Below are 11,760 nucleotides of genomic sequence, written 5' to 3' on the forward strand. Positions count from 1 at the left end.
TTACATGCTTTTATGATTATGATATACTTAGTGTAAATTAATTCCTATTCATTTGCCAATCCTCCCTACTAAGGATTAATAAAATACTGGCAAATACCACTTAACATCATATGAATATGTCATCTTTTTCTGTTTGTAGTACTAATCCTTGAAGAACACTAAATCCAAGACCTTTTCAAATTCTATTGGAATTTACTGTACTTAGAATTTCTTTTAAATATTGGGGCCATTTTGATTAAAATCTCTTGATATTGTTCTGATCTTGCTATCATTTAATCTTACACTATTTGTTTACAAAGGTTAAATAATTAACTTATTAATTCCATATATTTGAGCACTTATTATGTGTAAGTCAGTGTTCCAGGTCTTAAGAACACAAAATTAAATAGGTATTGTGTAGAGAACCACTGCATCTGAATGCGTCCGGCCTACGTGCTGCTGAGAGCAGAGGAGGGGCCTTGCTCACGCTTCGGTAACCTGGCAGGGAAAGGTCACTAAAACTTGAAGGCTGTTCAACAGCAGTGACACAATGAATAGAGTGTCAGACTGGGATAACAAAGGACCCAGGATCGAAGTCCCAAGAGACTGCCAGCCTGAAAACAGGTTTGTAGTCATTGTGTCTCCATCAGAGCAGAATGTCCCACCTGGCCCAAACTCTATGTATGTCTCTGTGTTTTTCTTCATTCTCCGTCGCCCCCACTCAGGTCTTCACTTTTCTGTGCTGGTCACGGCAGTATTGACCATTGAGATGGTTAACCTATGGTGAGAGACAAAGAAAGAGAAAGTGGTGTGTGTGTGTGTGTGTGTGTGTGTGCGCGCGCGCGCACGCGTGCACGTGCATGTGCACATATGCATGTCTGAAGTGCTATGGGAAGCAAAAAAAAAAAAAGAATAACTTTACTTGAGAATTGGGGGAAATGAAAAAAGTACAGTAAAATAATATTTCCCCCATATGTGAAGGTAAAAATTAGTGTCTGTAGTGGAAAAGGGGGACAAAAAAATGACATGAGAAATGAAATGTTATGTCAGAGTCTCTAGTGCACACAGCATAAAACTAGTGGCAATTTTCTCATGAAATCTGAACAGTGGGAAACATGAACTTGGATGCTTTTCTCGTACCATATATTCAGTACATTCTCAAGGTTGTTCTTGCATAGCCATCCTCTCCTAAGGACATTTCTGAGAGTTCACACTCTTAGAACCTCACTGGCCACCCAAGTTCCTGAGCTACTGTCTGTTCCTGCTGGTCCTGCTGGCATAACATTCACTACTCAGGATTCATAGCCAGTGTTGTTTCACCTTGACCATCCTCCTCACTCAAGTGCTATGTCATAATTATCCTTGCCATTTTTTTTTTGAGCTAATTCTTCTTCTGGCCCAGGATTCTTCCCTCAAAGTGGAAGTTTAGTTGTATTCAATGGCATTTTTGGAAAGGTAAACATGTAGAAAATTGACAACAGAAAGGCCATTTCTGTTTCAAAGAAAAAGTGTTTATCTTTATGCTTTTTATTTGTGTCCTTTGAATAATATACTTTCTCTTTCTCAGATACTTGAAGGAAATTTAGAACAAAGTAATAAACATTTTTAAAAATAATATTAACATTAAAAATACTGCTACTATTCCAGCAGCAAAATTCTATTCAAAATCCTTAAGTGGTTCATACTCCACCCTGTGACCCTTACATACAGCATTGACTTGAATGGAAGATAAAGAAAAATTAGTGCTTATGTGTAATATCTTTAAAAGTTTGAAAAATTACTACTTAAAATTGGAAATTAGCCCTGGCCGGTTGGCTCAGCGGTAGAGCGTCGGCCTGGCATGCGGGGGACCCGGGTTCGATTCCCGGCCAGGGCACATAGGAGAAGCGCCCATTTGCTTCTCTACTCCCACCCCCCTCCTTCCTCTCTGTCTCTCTCTTCCCCTCCTGCAGCAAAGGCTCCATTGGAGCAAAGATGGCCCGGGCGCTGGGGATGGCTCCTTGGCCTCTGCCCCAGGCACTAGAGTGGCTCTGGTCGCAGCAGAGCGACGCCAGGAGGGCCAGAGCATCGCCCCCTGGTGGGCAGAGCGTCGCTCCTGGTGGGCGTGCCGGGTGGATCTCGGTCGGGCGCATGCGGGAGTCTGTCTCTCCCTGTTTCCAGCTTCAGAAAAAAGAAAAAAAAAATTGGAAATTATATCTAGTTACATATATACATACATATATATGCACATGTATGATATGTATATCACATACTGAATCTGTAAATGCTGTACATAATACCAATAGTATTGTAAACTAGTATGCAGCTGGAAACCTTTTTATTTTTAAGAAAACAGGCCCTCGCCAGTTGGTTCAACAGTAGAGCATTGTCCCAGCATGTGGATGGCCCAGATTCCAGTCAGGGCAAACAGGAGAAGCGACCATCTGCTTCTCTCTTCCTCCTCCTTCCCCTTTTCTCTTTCCCTCTCTTTATTCTCCTCCTGCAGTCATGGCTCTGTTAGAGCAAGTTGGCCCTAAGTGATGAAGATGGCTCCATGGCCTTGCCTCAGGTGCTGAAGTGGCTTGGTTGCCAAGCAACAAAACAATGGCTCCAGATGGGCAAAGCATTGCCCCATAGGGGGCTTGAAGGATGGATCCTAGTTGGGGTGTATGTGGGAGTCTGTCTCTCTGCCTACCCACTTCTTGCTTAAGAAAAGAAAAATTTTTTTAAATAAAATAAGAATATAAAGGGTTACTAAAGGAATAAGGCCAATGGCTTTTGTTTTATTTTAAAGTTTATATTCTGTATAATAATATTTTGAGAGGAAATGAGAGCAATTATAATTTGTTATATTTTTATATAATACTTCAACAATACACTCAATTCATTTCTTATGTGTACATCTTCAGAAAAAATTCAGAGATACAATTCTCTATATTGGTTCCACTTTTAAGGAATGGTTTTAGTATTTCTATATTGGTATAATCTTTAATTTGAAAGTTATTTTTAGCTTATATGAATGGATTTATCAAAGCTTGTATTTAGGTTTTTCTGTAAAATATTGTTTAGGATGGATGAATATAGTTCAAGTTTTGAAGTTTGTTTACATGATAGTTCATTATTTTTGGTATCTAGTAAATACTCATTAAAATCTGATTACTATATTAAAATAAAATTAATTTGCACATACCTTCCCACTTTCACCCCACAGAATGCAGTATTTAATGTGAACAGGTGACATGTGGCTGAACTGTACTGACAGTTTTTCCACATTAGCACAGGTAGCCCTTTAGAAACTAAGAAATTAATTCCCCCAGCTTCTCGGTATATTATATACTTTTTAAGACATTATTAATTTCAATGAAAATGTTTAAATGTAATATTCACTGAATGTTTTGGAAATTTTTCAAACTATGTTAATACTAAATTGAAATGTGCCTGAGGCATTTAATGTATATTAGCATTACGCTGATGTTTGTTCAGTTTTGCATAGGACTAAGAAAATTTGTAAATAACAGTAATACCTTTAGGCAGGGACACTGGAAATTATAAACTTAAGGTTAATGAAAATGACCTTTCTGCACAAATGGTACTGTTAGAGGTAAACAGGATGAAATATTTGTTAGTTATAAAAAATAAAAAATAGCAGAAGCTCAAAAGTCTACTCCTTTTTTGCAATGTCTTAATCTTTTACTACATTTTTTTTCTATGGAATACACTTTTCTATCAAATTTATATACTTTCTTTAGTTTTGAATTTAAAATATCTATATTGTTGATAACATGGTAAGTTTCCCTTTTAGATATGTATGTAATTTGGCCATTTTTGTGAGGTTTTTTTACAGTCATAAAAAAATGAGTTGGGATGAATTCTCAATTATGCTTAAATGATAGAGAATTTTTTAAAAAAACAAAAGGATAGCTACATTTAGAAGATTCTTTTGGATTTATTTCAGACATTCAATTTACTTGTGTTTCATATGCACAATTTACTATAGCGTTTCATGTGCTGCTACATGGCTAATTAAAAAATAAAGAAATATAAATAGTTTCAGACCACAGTAATCTTATAGTTAAATTGGGTAAATATGGCATATGCACAGATACAATTAAAAAATCACCTAAACTACTAAAACAATCCTCCAAAATAAGTCATTTAAATTAGAGACACATTTAGTTCTTGCCATTCTTTTATAGTTATGATAAGAATGATCTTAATCACTCTCTTTATGTTTAACAAATCATTAAAAATAGTATAATGGAAATTAAAGCACAAGAATTCTCCAAGACTTTCTTAGTTAATTATGAAAAGGAGTTTTCCATCTAAAGATTAAAAGTCATAAAACTCCATTGTTATTATTATACACATGTACTGCTTACTAATTTTAATGGAACCACATGACTTTTTCTCTGAAAGATATTAAACACACATTTAATTAGAAATGTTTGAGTTCACTTGAGAAATCAGAGCTCTTGTTAAGAAATCTTTTGTACAAAGAAAACCTGTGGTTACAGCAGAATATAAAATCATGTACAAGGCACTGGAGAAACTATATACAAAGATGCACAAAATTAAAAAAAACACACAAATGTTCTGGATTCCTCTTTTCTGAGATAACCACAAATGACATGGACAAAGGTATACAAATAAATAAAAATATATGTACAGACAATGATTTTACCAGTCAATAAAGGTCAAGAGTAGGCATGGCAATATTTGCAAAAAGCTAGCATCTACTCATAGTGCAACCACATTCATTCATTCAAAAAAATATTTGATTCCCCCACTACATTATACGTCTAAGGTTGTCATCCTCAAATTCTTTCTCCTCTAATGATTTTTGTGTCTGAGAACACTCTTCTAGTTTGTCTATCACTACTCTGATTGCTCTTTCTGTTTCCTGTACTCGCTTGCCTCCTTGCTCCTCTCAGTTCTTTAATAGAGGTCATCCCTAAGACTCTGAACTCCTTGTCTTATGCTTTGTCATTCTACTTAAAAGCTATTATGCCCTATCATCAAGTTTCAATTATCATCTTTCCTCAGATTGCTTAGAATTCTGTATTTTTCACCTCTGATTCTTGTCCCAATCTTTAAATCTAAAGTTTCAGTTCCCTTCTACTACCCTGGACTTCTTAATATATCTCTACCTGGTCTTAACACATATCAGACAAACCTCTCCCCACAGAGTTTCTGCTTCCCACTGTCTCTTCTCATGCCTAAATGTTCCTTGACCTCCCTCTTACATCCTATCACTCTTCTCTAATGGCTTGGGTTTGACGGTTCTTTTTTAAAATGCCCAATTCTACCTTCCAAGCAGAAGGAAACACCCTGCACCTCCCCTCAAATTCTCACAAAACAAGACTGCCTTATGACTATTTGATTTGTACTAAAACTGCCTTTTGCTTTTTTAAAATTTCTCTTTATGGCTCCCATGGTCTAAACTTTCAAGGATATAACTTTTAATCAACTTGATTTATTTTTCTTCCTTATCCTTACATTTACTTACTGCTTAAATATTGTAACTATTCTTTTGCAAAACTCTCTGGTTTGACACATTTTAGAATTTCAGATTTCTCTTTTTAAGAAGAAACTTCTTCTAAGCAGCACCAAGCAAAGTGCTTTATTGTTATTTCTGTTTAATATTTTTTCCTTAACTATTAACTAAAAATAATCATGACAATTTCTTCCAGCACCATACACTAGTTACCAATAAATTCCTGTGTTTAAAATTATTCCTCTTTTATTATCTGTACTTATACCAGTTCACCTGGTATACTAACTTATTAATAAGATGTATCACTCTCTTTACTGTTCTGTTCATTTCTGCTTTACTTCAAATATTATATCCTTTATTATCATCTTCATAATCATGATCATGATCATGGTCATCATCATCAAAGTCATTATTACCATTATCATATTCATCATTATTTTTATAGTGCTTTACATTTATTTCTTCATAGATCTTTCGTTTTCTAAACTTTTTCTTTGACTTATTTGTTGAAAAGGACACTGTAACATTTTAAAAATCATATTACTATTTTTTTCCAGAGGAAAAATAATAACCTAAAGCACTTTGAAATGTATAATAAAAATTTTTCCTAAACTTAAGAAGCTTAAACTTCTTAACAATTAGGTAAAAATGTATGCTTGTGAGTTGTCAACTACAGTTTAAGGACCTATATCTTAAATTTGAATAATTCTTACTGATACTCCTTAAGGTGAACAGAATTTCTTCTTCTGAAATTTCCTTCCTTAATAAGTGACTGAAGTTGAAGTTATGCTAACGTGGGTATAATATCATAATATGAGGAAATACACATATTTTATAACCTTTTTTTTCTTGCTCTCAACTACTCCCCCTGAACCTGTTAGTAAAAGATTTGTCACCTAACAGTATTATATTAAGAAACACAAGTGTTTTTTGAGATACACAGAAATTAACGGGAGGAAATTTTTAATTCTCCAGAGAAAAGTCCATGACTACAATGAAATATTGACTACTAAGTAGGTCAGCGTTACTAAACAAGCCATTAACATGATTTAAGAAATTATTTTATTTATTTACTGAGTTGGTTTGCAATGTAAAATGGGAGGTTTAACCTGATGAATAGATACATCCCTTCCAAAACATAGATATAAAATTATATCTAAGTAAAAAATATATATTGAGTACACAGGATCTATATAGTAAGAGATGATTTGGGTTCAGTAGCTAGCCATGCAATTTGACTTAAAAGAGGTGGCTAAATATGATGATACAGATGCGCCGAAAAATGTATATGTCAGTTTAGTATCATAACAGAAGATTACAGGCTCCAATTACAGGCTCGGGGAGCTCCTGGTGCTCCAAAGTTTCCTTATGTGCTTAATAACTAAAATGATTTTTATATAGTTACTCTTGTTCCAAATTTATACCCAGAATATATATAAAAGACTCCTTGACCAAATACCAGTATAACTCATTGACCTACGCCTTTAAGCAGTCAGCACTCATCAAAACATTCTCAAACCAGGCCCTGTCCGGTTGGCTCAGCGGTAGAGCATCGGCCTGGCGTGAGGGGGGACCCGGGTTCGATTCCCGGCCAGGGCACATAGGAGAAGCGCCCATTTGCTTCTCCACCCCCTCCCCCCCTCCTTCCTCGCTGTCTCTCTCTTCCCCTCCCGCAGCCAAGGCTCCATTGGAGCAAAGATGGCCCGGGTGCTGGGGATGGCTCCTTGGCCTCTGCCCCAGGCGCTAGAGTGGGAGTGGCTCTGGTCTCGGCAGAGTGAAGCTCTGCAGAGCATCACCTCCTCCTGGTGGGCAGAGCCTCGCCCCTGATGGGCGTGCCGGGTGGATCCCGGTGGGCGCATGCGGGAGTCTGTCTGACTGTCTCTCCCCGTTTCCAGCTTCAGAAAAATACAAAAAAAAAACAAAAACTCATTCTCAAACCAATGAGTTAGCAAAAATTAACCCTAAGGTCTTGAAAATAACAGAATGGGACTCCTAGATCTCTGAAGAGCTCAGGCTGCAATCTATCTTGGCTCAGCATCAGTGAAAATTACCACAACATGAATATAGTGTTAATTGTTCCGCAATACTCAGTTAGATTGTATCTCTACCCTGTCAGTGAACTTTAAATCCAGTTGGAAAGAAAAAAAAAATTGGCTTTTGTTTACACATGAAATAATGGCTATCCTCTGCAGGTTTTAATCAAATCACTTCACACTGTAAGGTCAAGGAGGTCCTGACAGAGTTGGAGTAAGAAACACTTAAGTAAAAAATTCATACACTCAAATCAAATACTCATCACTTTTTTTTGACCTTGAAAAGTTGAATAAATAAGGTCATAAAGAATTAAAGAAAACATAGTAGTGTCAAATCATGCTGTCATTTTTAATATGTCTTACACAGAAGCTGAGTCATTAAGTTCTGAAATTCTATTCATTTTATTTTAGAACCTACTTAATTAAAATTCATAAGTATTCCTCACTGTCCTTTGTTTCTAAAATTAATACAAGTCTAAAAGTAGAATTAATGTTTGTTTAGAAACTTATATCTATATTATTTTAACTTATGCAAAATCAACTAGAGAAATAAAAAAATTATCTAAGTAAACCAAACAAAAGCAAAGTTTGCAGCACTTGAATGTAGTGAATAATAATAATAAAAAAAGTTGTTTTAGATTCAAATTTTACAGATGATACTTTGTTTTAAAGGTCTAAAACTAGATATGGTTCTTAGACTAGCGGAGTACTGCAGTAGACAGAATAATGATCCCTCCAAAGATGTGTACATTTCGAACTTTGGAACCTGTGGCTGTTATGTTACACAGCAAGTGGGAATGAAATTTGCAGTTGGAAATAAGGTTACTAATAAAATGACCTTTAGATAAGGAGATAATCCTGGATAACTCATAAGGAGATTATCCTGTCCCAATGTAATCACAAAAGTCCTTATAAGTAAAAGAGGAAACCCAGAGACTCAATGTCAGAGCGATGAAGCATGAGGAAGACTAGACTGGCCTCTGGGCCCTTGCTGGTTTTGAAGGTGGAAGGGCACTCTGAATCAAGGGGTCAGGCAGTCTGTAAAGGCTGGCAATGGCAAGGAAACAGGTTTTCTGCTTCTGATGTGTGCTGTTGATCTCAGCTTGGTGCCCACTACCAGTAAGTTCCCCACTGTTGCAGGAAGCAACAGCCAACTGGAGGATAGGACATTCAGATAAGTTAATAGAAGAAGAATTTATTAGTAGCTGATGGAGCACGTGAACCTAGTAGCACCAAAGCACAAGCTCCCTGAATTAGATTTTCTTACAGGTTATATACCTTTACAGTATCCAAGCAATGGGTGTGTGATTTTTTTTGGTTTAAGTTTTCCCAGGACTCAAGGAGAGGGGAGGTAGTTTCAGTGAGGTCAGCAAGGGGTAAGGGGTTTCCAGATTACTGGTTGTAGCTACATATAGATCCTGCTTGTTGGGCAGATAAAATGTATTATGCTCACTTTGTTAAAAATAGGCGCTGCCCACGTGAGGCCATTGCCCAGGTGATATTAATGTGTGTTGAGAATTGTTGTAGCCTGAGGCTTGGTTTTGGGATTAAGCCTGTCCCACCCTTTTTGGTGTGAGGTGGTACAATCCTATCATGCCTCAGAGAAGTGACTTTGTATTAGAGACTTCCCTATTATGTATATTGGATTAAGGGTTTGGATTTCTACACTATAAAATGGAGGCAGAACGGACTCGGCTCTTGGTTCCTGAGGTTAGCATGAGAGAGCAGAGAAAGTAGAGCCAGCAGCGGAAGGAGGCCACGTGGAGGAGGCCAGGAAAAGCAGCCAAGATGGCGGAGTGCTGAGTGAGATGCCAGTTTGCGTAGAGTTTGTATTTGGGATAAGGAAGGAGACAGGGAACAGAGGTGAATAAGTCTGGTGAGCTAGAAACCTTTGATTCTAGGAAACTCGGATAAGTCAGTGGCTTTGTGAGCACTGAATGTGACTGGGTTTTGGAGCCCAGTGTGTATTTTTACTTGCCCGCCGGGTGCAAGCTAAATTAAAGACTATGGCCCACCAGTTTTTGGCTCCGCTGTTTCTTTACCGACTGTCCGAATCCAATGCGAACCTGCATGTGAATGGCCATGATGGCGGCTCCTGGCTTTACACTGCTTTTCTTGCTTTATGTTGCAAGCAGCTCCAAGAAACCATTTAAAAAACTATAGGATATAGTTAATTTATAACTGGCTGACTCCACTATCCCTGCTGGCTCCTTTCCCTTGTATTCTTCTGGTTTCTCCCCTCTCAAGGGAGAAGGGAGGTTTGCTCCCTCCTCACCACAACAATGTTTTCCCAGCATGGACTATGAGATGCAGGGAATGGATGGGCAGAAGCCTTTGCAGGTATCAGTAGTTCTCATATCAAATATATCTCCCCACATGCACCAGTTATGCTTAGAGAATTAACTAGGAACATGGCTATGCCTACTCAGTTTCCTATTATTGGGCTTTCACCAGCTTCACAGGAGGATGACTCTGGAAGTAAGTAGGCAGCAGAAAATGCAAAAGCTTTGACTGAGATAGAGGTGAAGAATGGTGTTGGACAAACAAGTTTCTAATAGGTTTGCTTCCTTATATTTTGCTTAATTGTTGCAATAGCGCAGGGCAGCACCAAGTGTGTGGTCTATGGAAGGCTGACCGTGCTTGCCCTCAGGGCTGCAGATTGCAAATTATGGATTGCCTTCCTGCTTGAGAGAGGAGATTCTTTGCTATTGTTTGCTGGAGAAGGGGTTTTTCTCCCCAGTCTGTTTTGCTGGACAGTGCTGAGGCTGGTGGAAGCCTGTGAGTCTGGCAGAGTCCAGATTGTTGAGGACCTTGGGAGCCCTACTTCTTTGCTTGTCCGCTGTTAAGAGACTTTAATACATGGAACGGTCCACCATTTTCTTGCTCCATAGGTTTTTTTTTTTTTTTTGCCATCTGCCAGAATCCAATGGAAACCAGAATCAGGATGGCCACGGCCCCTGACCCTACAAATGACATTCTTTCAAAGAGAATTATTTTGGGAGGACTTTCTCAGGTAAGACCTTTAGTCTTTCTACACTGCTCTTAACACACAGCCGAAACTGCAAGGTGTCACTGCACTAAGCTGCTGGTTTTCCCTGAAATTTCCTTTCTCCAGAATCCTGTCAATGACGTTGTTAGAAATATTCTATTCCTCAGTGCCATGGAGATTTCGACTACTTAATTCCCCTAATGGTTGGTTTTCTTTCTGTCAGAAAACTAGAATACTAGTAAATTTAGCCATTGTAACTTTTCAAACCTATGAAGGCATGATACACAGTTTCTGTTAACAGGAAATGATGAATACCAAGCAATTCCTTGATAAACTCCTACCTCCCGTTGATTGACATCACTAAGGGCCTGTGCAGAAGTACACACACCAGCATCACTGTAGTGGAGTATAAACTTTTTCCCATGCCCAGTCTTGAAATTTGGTGTGCAGTGCTAAAAATGTTTTTCAAATACACCAATGACAGAATAAACAATATCTCCTCATGGGAAATTTATGATCTTTGAAGTTTGTATATATGTATCTGTACATATAATATCATCTAGAATATATTAGTATTAAAATAGGTGAAACAGCTAGCTTTCTTTCCAAAATACATTTCAGCAAAATAATAAGATATTGCACCCAGATTTTCTGTTACATCATTTGAAAATTATTAGTATGCTTAATAAAACTTGGTAAAATGAGCAATTAAGATATAAACAATTTTTGAATGCTGTGACTTAGTCTGTGGAATTATTCCAAAATTACTTTATTACTCTACAGTATCTGTATTTACATATATATCTATATGTTCAGATATACTTAATGATTATATTACATAAAATGAAGGAAATTTTATTACATTATTCCTAATAACAAGGATATTGTTTCAAGTTTCAATATAATTAATATTTTTCTCTTTAACTAAAAGCTCTTATTTGGGGGGACCAGGCTTTTTTTTTCCTATTATAACTTTTTAACATTATGTTTTCCTTCTTTCTAGAAAAGAAATTTTTTTTCCTTTCTTATCTCTATACAGACCAAATAATGCCTCTTTGCTACAGACATATTGTAATTTGACATTCTGAGTCATGGACATTGTGGCTTTTCAAATGTTTTTATGCTTATATAAAGAAACCAAAGATCACATCAGACTTTCTACATTACTTATTGTTTTAAAATGTACCTTAATCCAAATTTAGACCTATATATGATAGTTATTAGAATCATCAGTCTAGGTAGGGAATAATTCTTTGAGTCATTTTTACATAATTAACTGAAAGAAC

The 11,760-nt window shown here is 36.9% G+C and overlaps 1 pseudogene; it reads left to right on the forward strand.

The window, feature by feature from the left end:
* Window positions 1–9,767: 9,767 nt before the first annotated feature.
* Window positions 9,768–10,829, forward strand: LOC136322261 (acyl-protein thioesterase 1 pseudogene; annotated as a pseudogene).
* The last annotated feature ends 931 nt before the right edge of the window (window positions 10,830–11,760 follow it).

Source organism: Saccopteryx bilineata, chromosome 2 (genome assembly GCF_036850765.1).
Source record: "Saccopteryx bilineata isolate mSacBil1 chromosome 2, mSacBil1_pri_phased_curated, whole genome shotgun sequence".
NCBI classification, from domain to species: Eukaryota; Metazoa; Chordata; class Mammalia; order Chiroptera; family Emballonuridae; genus Saccopteryx; species Saccopteryx bilineata.